This window comes from Oncorhynchus keta, chromosome 20 (assembly GCF_023373465.1).
Source record: "Oncorhynchus keta strain PuntledgeMale-10-30-2019 chromosome 20, Oket_V2, whole genome shotgun sequence".
Classification (NCBI taxonomy): domain Eukaryota; kingdom Metazoa; phylum Chordata; class Actinopteri; order Salmoniformes; family Salmonidae; genus Oncorhynchus; species Oncorhynchus keta.
In genome coordinates, this window is record NC_068440.1 from 47,748,618 (window position 1) to 47,755,262 (window position 6,645).

The window sequence follows — 6,645 nt, forward strand, 5'->3', positions numbered from 1 at the left end:
ATATGGCAATTGCCAGTTGTAACACTTTAAAAATCCAACAGGTGGCGAATGCGTTCCACCTTGGTTTTTCATATTGGAAATGTAACCCAAGTCAACATACAAAAGCAAAATTTTGAATTTTTTTTTTTTTTTGTCAAAAACGTATCACCCCTTAAAAAAGTGCTTTCTGGACCGTTTTTCGAAATTCTTTCAATTTTTTGGTCAATTACACATGTGTAAGAACTGTATGAATATACTTTTGTCCAATTTTATTATCATATTTTTTTATTTAATTGCTTGCGCATAAGGCATATGTTTTGTCCATTTGCAATATGATTTCATAGGACGTCAAAAGTCAAAAGTCAAAAATTTTCAAAAAAACTTCACACACCCTTTAAAAAGTGCTTTCTGGACCGTTTTTCGAAATTCTTTCAAATTTTCAGTCAATTACACGCGTATAAGAACTGTATCAACATACTTTAGTCTTATTTTATTATCATATATATATTTTTTTACTTGCATATGTTTTGTCCATTTACAATATGATTTCATAGGAAGTCAAAAGTTGAAAATGTGAACTTAAAAAAAAACGTATCACCCTCGTAAAAAAAGTTCTTTCTGGACCGTTTTTCGAAATTGTTACGATTTTATGTCAATTAATCATGTGTAAGAACTGTATGAATATGCTTTTGTAAAATGTTATTATCATAATTATTTATTGATTTTTACTTGTGCATAAGCAATATGATTTGTCCAATTGCAATATGATTTCATAGGAAGTCAAAAGTCAAAGTCAAAAGTAACTTTTTCTGGGGCCAAATGCCATAAGAAATTTGACATGCTCAAAAGTCCTGCAGAAATGCAAAATTGACTGGCCTGATGAACACAGGATGGCCTGGCAGTGATAGTTGCTCCTTTCCATCGCTCGTTGTGTTGACTTCATCATGTCCATTTTGTGATGTTTTTTCACTGTTGAATCATATTGCAAGTGCACGTGCATTTGCAATATGGTTCAATGGGCATTTACCATAAGAAATTTGACATGCTCAAAAATCCTGCAGAAATGCAAAATTGACTGGCCTGATGAACACAGGATGGCCTGGCAGTGATAGTTGCTCCTTTCCATCGCTCGTTGTGTTGACTTCATCATGTCCATTTTGTGATGTTTTTTCACTGTTGAATCATATTGCAAGTGCACGTGCATTTGCAATATGGTTCAATGGGCATTTACCATAAGAAATTTGACATGCTCAAAAATCCTGCAGAAATGCAAAATTGACTGGCCTGATGAACACAGGATGGCCTGGCAGTGATAGTTGCTCCTTTCCATCGCTCGTTGTGTTGACTTCATCATGTCCATTTTGTGATGTTTTTTCACTGTTGAATCATATTGCAAGTGCACGTGCATTTGCAATATGGTTCAATGGGCATTTACCATAAGAAATTTGACATGCTCAAAAATCCTGCAGGAATGCGAAATTGACTGGCCTGATGAACACAGGATGGCCGGGCAGTGATAGTTGCTCCTTTCCATCGCTCGTTGTGTTGATTTCATTATGTCCATTTGTTTATATTTTCTCACTTTTGCAAAGTCACTGTGCATTTGCAATATGGTTCAATGGGCATGTACCATCACAAATTTGTCATGCTATAAAAATCCTGCAGGAATGCGAAATTGACTGGCCTGATGAACTCGGGATGGCTGGGCAGTGATTCTGGTTAATCTCAATCGCTCGTTAGGGTTGATTTCAGACTGTCACTTTGGTGATGGTACCTCACTGTTTAAACATATTGCAAATGGACAAGAGTCACCAGCAAGTCACCGTCCATCAGTCAATTAGATATCATTCTGACACCAAACTGATACAAACTGACACCAAACCCACTTTTTCCAACTCGTTTAGTAGCCAACTATCACATATTTCAGAGCTGGCCCAAAATTCACAACGCCTTTGGTTCAAACCATAAAAAAAACATAAAACACGTAGTTAAGCTGCGGGTCCATTTCTTATGTTATGTGTAGGCCTAGCTGAGGCGACCCTGAATCCCAAGTTTCGGCTCGATAGGTCATTTGGTGTCCGAGCAAAACCCTAATTGGTGCTGAAAATCCACTTTTTTCCATGACTTGCTACGGGGTCCTTGAATGAGCTATGGACAGAAACGTTGGGTTCCGTCTTTATGGGCCGAGACGGTCGCAATGCACCTAGTCTTACGACTCTGGGACATTTCTAAATGTCATCATTTCCGTGATGCAAAAATGAATTGAAGTCATTGCAAATGTACGAGGCTGTTTCTCGGTCCGAGAACCTTCTAGAGCCACGTAACTCACCACGCACTATCGACCTGAGGTCTACAACAGGATTCTAAAGTTTCAGAACTCTAGGTCTGACGGTTCTTTAAAAGTTCCAACAAGGTTAACTAATGCGGGCAGTGTATGTCTCTATGCACCCCAATGGGTCCCTATTTCCAAGCTGTGTGTGTGTGTGTGATTTAGTTTTCCTTTGAAATTTTATGGGAAAAATGACTGATTTACAGTTCATGGGGGTTGCCTAATCACATATATGAAGTTTTGGAAAGATCTGATTTTTAACCCCTCGAAACAGCCCCTGAGACACCAATTATGACACTTCCGGTTGGCACAGGAAGCTAAGTCAACACATATCCTCATTGGGGTATGCTTTTACAGAATCCTGAGTTTTAAGTCCTTACATTAAGAACTGACTGATTTACACAGGGTTGAATGCACTATGTCTATCAAACTGCAGGCAGGGTATGGATATACACTTTTAGGGCGATTTTAACCACTTCCGGTTGGTCCAGGAAGCTTAGAATCGACACAGGTAGACCTCATAGTGTCCTGATGGACTGTCATCGAGGACAGGTTCATAAGGCATTCATAACCCTCAGGTTGAATTTAGAGGAGCAGGCAATGTATCCCTATGGGGAGAGATGTCATTGTAATCTGTGAGATCAAAAAACCCTGTTTTACTGTTAAGGGTTAATGCTACACGGTCAAGGTTAGGCTTGCACAGATCGGGAGGACCTTAGGAACATACCTGAGGTCGAATTGTGCTTCTCACCCTAACGGTTCTCTCACTGTCACCCAAAAGCAAATGACGTTGTGGGGCAGGCTTCATTTTGGGCCTACTTTTCTAATGGTCGCTGCGCTTAGACCGAGCGAGCTATGGTCAAGCGGGGCATCTCGTTGAACTCGGCATGGCCTAGAGAACATGGAAATGCCATTGTAGGCTCTGTGTGACTTTAAGCACCGTACTTTGTCACTCCATCCTTGCTGTGTGTGTGTGTGTGTGTGTGTGTGTGTGTGTGTGTGTGTGTGTGTGTGTGTGTGTGTGTGTGTGTGTGTGTGTGTGTGTGTGTGTGTGTGTGTGTGTGTGTGTGTGTGTGTGTGTGTGTGTGTGTGAGAGAGAGCTTTTCTTTGACATCTGTTAGTAGAAATGACTGACTTATAGTTCATGGGGGTTGCCTAATCACACATATGAAGTTTTGAAAAGATCTGACCTTTTTAACCCTTGGAAACTGCCACTATGACACCATTTAAGGCACTTCCGGTTGGCACAGGAAGCTATAAATAAACTCATATCCTGATTGGGGTATGCCTTTACAGAATCCTGAGTTTTAAGTCTTTACGTTAAGAACTGAGTTATTTACAGAGGGTTTAGTGAGTGTGTGTTATTTCAGAAAATCACACAAATATCGATCTGTAACTGTTGAAAAAAAACACCTATCTTTGAACATCACCACTCTGTCATTGTACTATTTCTCTTAAATGACGATAGATAAATGGCTGGTTCTTTTTTTATTGACACCGGAGGCTCCTTGACTTTGACGTGAAGTGGAAAAATAATTTCTCTATTTTCATTTTGGACCTTTAATCCCAGAGAAATGGCCATAACTCAAAAACTGTTGAGGCCTAGACACCATCTTGTTCGGGGCCAACTGCCCATTATGCCAAACCTATGCTCACCAAGTTTCGGCTTCAAAATATTTTCAGTTTTCGAGATAAGGCCCCGTCGTGATTCGTGATGTTTTGTCCAATCCCAATATGATTGCTTATGCCCTCTTGTGGGATTTTCCGGGACAGCGGAAAAATGACCAACATTTGATTATTTTATAAAACGGAAACCGAATGTCCGACAAAGTTCATTTGATGACTTCCCGGTAGGTCCGGCCCTGCCGCTCGGCCCGACGCCGTCCGTGAATTTTACAAAACGTTTTCGGACGTCTAGTAAGGGTAACTTTCTCACTAACCATACAGCAAATGTCAAAATGTTCCCTTATTAAGGTATGTTAGAGCTAAAAAAAAACGTCAGACCTAGAGTTCTGAAACTTTAGAAACCTGTTCTAGACCTCAGGTCAATAGTGCGTGGTGAGTTACGTGGCTCTAGAAGGTTCTCGGACCGAGAAACAGCCTCGTATATTTGCAATAACTTCAATTAATTTTTGCATCACGAAAATGCAGACATTTAGAAATGTCCCAGAGTCGCAAGCCTAGGTGCTTTGCGACCGCCTCAGCCTATATAGACGGACCCCTACGTTTCTGTCCGATAACTCATTCAAGGACGCCGTAGCAAGGCATGGAAAAAAGTGGATTTTCAGCACCAATTAGGGTCTTGCTCGGGCACCAAATGACCTATCGAGCCTCACATAGGCCTACACATAATTTCAGAACTGAACCCGCAGCTAGAACATAACTATGTGTTTTACGTTTTTATTATGGTTTGAACAAAAGGCATTGTGAATTTTGGGCCAGCTCTGAAATATGTGATAGTTGGCTTCTAAACGAGTTGGAAAAAGTGGGTGTGGTGTCAGTTTGTATCAGTTTGGTGTCAGAATGATATCTAATTGACTGATGGACGGTGACTTGCTGGTGACTTTTGTCAATTTGCAATATGTTTAAACAGTGAGGTACCATCACCAAAGTGACATTCTGAAATCAACCCCAATAAGTGGTGGAGATGAACCAGAATCACTGCCCAGCTATCCCGAGTTCATCGGGCCAGTCAATTTCGCATTCCTGCAGGATTTTTGAGCATGCCAAATTCGTGATGGTAAATGTCCATTGAAACATATTACAAATGTATGTGCATTTGCAATATGATTCAACAGTGAAAAACATCACCAAATGGACATGATGAAATCAACACAACGAGCGATGGAGAGGAACCACTATCACTGCCCGGCCATCCTGTGTTCATCAGGCCAGTCAATTTTGTATTTCTGCACGATTTTTGAGCATGACAAATTCGTGATGGTAAATGCCCATTGAAACATATTGCAAATGCACGTGCATTTCAAATTCATGATGGTACATGGCAAATGGACATAACATCCTGATTTGGCATTTTCAAATCTTTCATATTGCATTTGGACATTTCTTATGGCATTTGGCCCAAAAATAGTGACTTTTGACTTTGACTTTTGACTTCCTATGAAATCATTTTGCAAATAGACAAAACATATGCTTTATGCACAAGTAAAAAAAAAAAGTTTAAAAAAGAATGATCATAATAAAATTTGACAAAAGTATATTCATACAGTCTTACACATGATTAATTGACACATTTTTTTTAAAGAATTTCGAAAAACGGTCCAGAAAGCCCTTTTTTAATTAAGGGGTTGATACGTTTTTGAAAAAATGTTCAGTTTTTCAAAATTGTACTTTTGGATGTTGACTTGTGTTACATTTGCAATATGAAAAACCACGGTGGAGCGCACTCGCCATCTTTTTAAAAGTGTTACACCTGGCATTTGCCATATGGCATTTGCAATTAACTTTGAATGAAACGACACCGAATTGAGTGGTATTGGACACCGTGTATATGGTTTGTCCAGTGCCAGTGACTTCCCATTCATTTTTGTACATTTCAGGGGGGTGTTCCCTTACATACCACCACAGACTGAGGCTGGCACTAAGACCGCATTGAATAAGCTGTATACTGCCATAAGCAAACAAGATAACGCTCACCCAGAGGAGGCGCTCCTAGCAGCCAGGGACTTTAATGCAGGGAAACCTAAATCTGTTTTATACATTTCCATCAGCATGTTAAATGTGCAACCAGAGGGAAAAAAACTCTGGACCACCTTTACTCCACACACAGAGACGCATACAAAGCTCTCCCTCGCCCTCCATTTGGCAAATCTGACCATAATTCTATCCTCCTGATTCCTGCTTACAAGCAAACATTGAAGCATGAAGCACCAGTGACTCGATCAATAAAAAAGTTGTCAGAGGAGGCAGATGCTAAGCTACAGGACTATTTTGCTAGCACAGATTGGAATATGTTCCGGCATTCCGTAGCCTAGTGGTTAGAGCGTTGGACTAGTAAACGGAAGGTTGCGAGTTCAAACCCCCGAGCTGACAAGGTACAAATCTGTCGTTCTGCCCCTGAACAGGCAGTTAACCCACTGTTCTCAGGCCGTCATTGAAATTAAGAATGTGTTCTTAACTGACTTGCCTGGTTAAATAAAGGTAAAATAAAATAAAAAAATAAAATTCCTCCAGTTGCATTGAGGAGCCCTCCACATCACATGCACGGCCTAGTGATTAGAGCGTTGGACTAATCCCCGAGCTGTTGTTCTGCCCCTGAACAAGGCAGTGCACTGTTCGTAGGCCATCACTGTAAATAAGAATTTGTTCTTAACTGA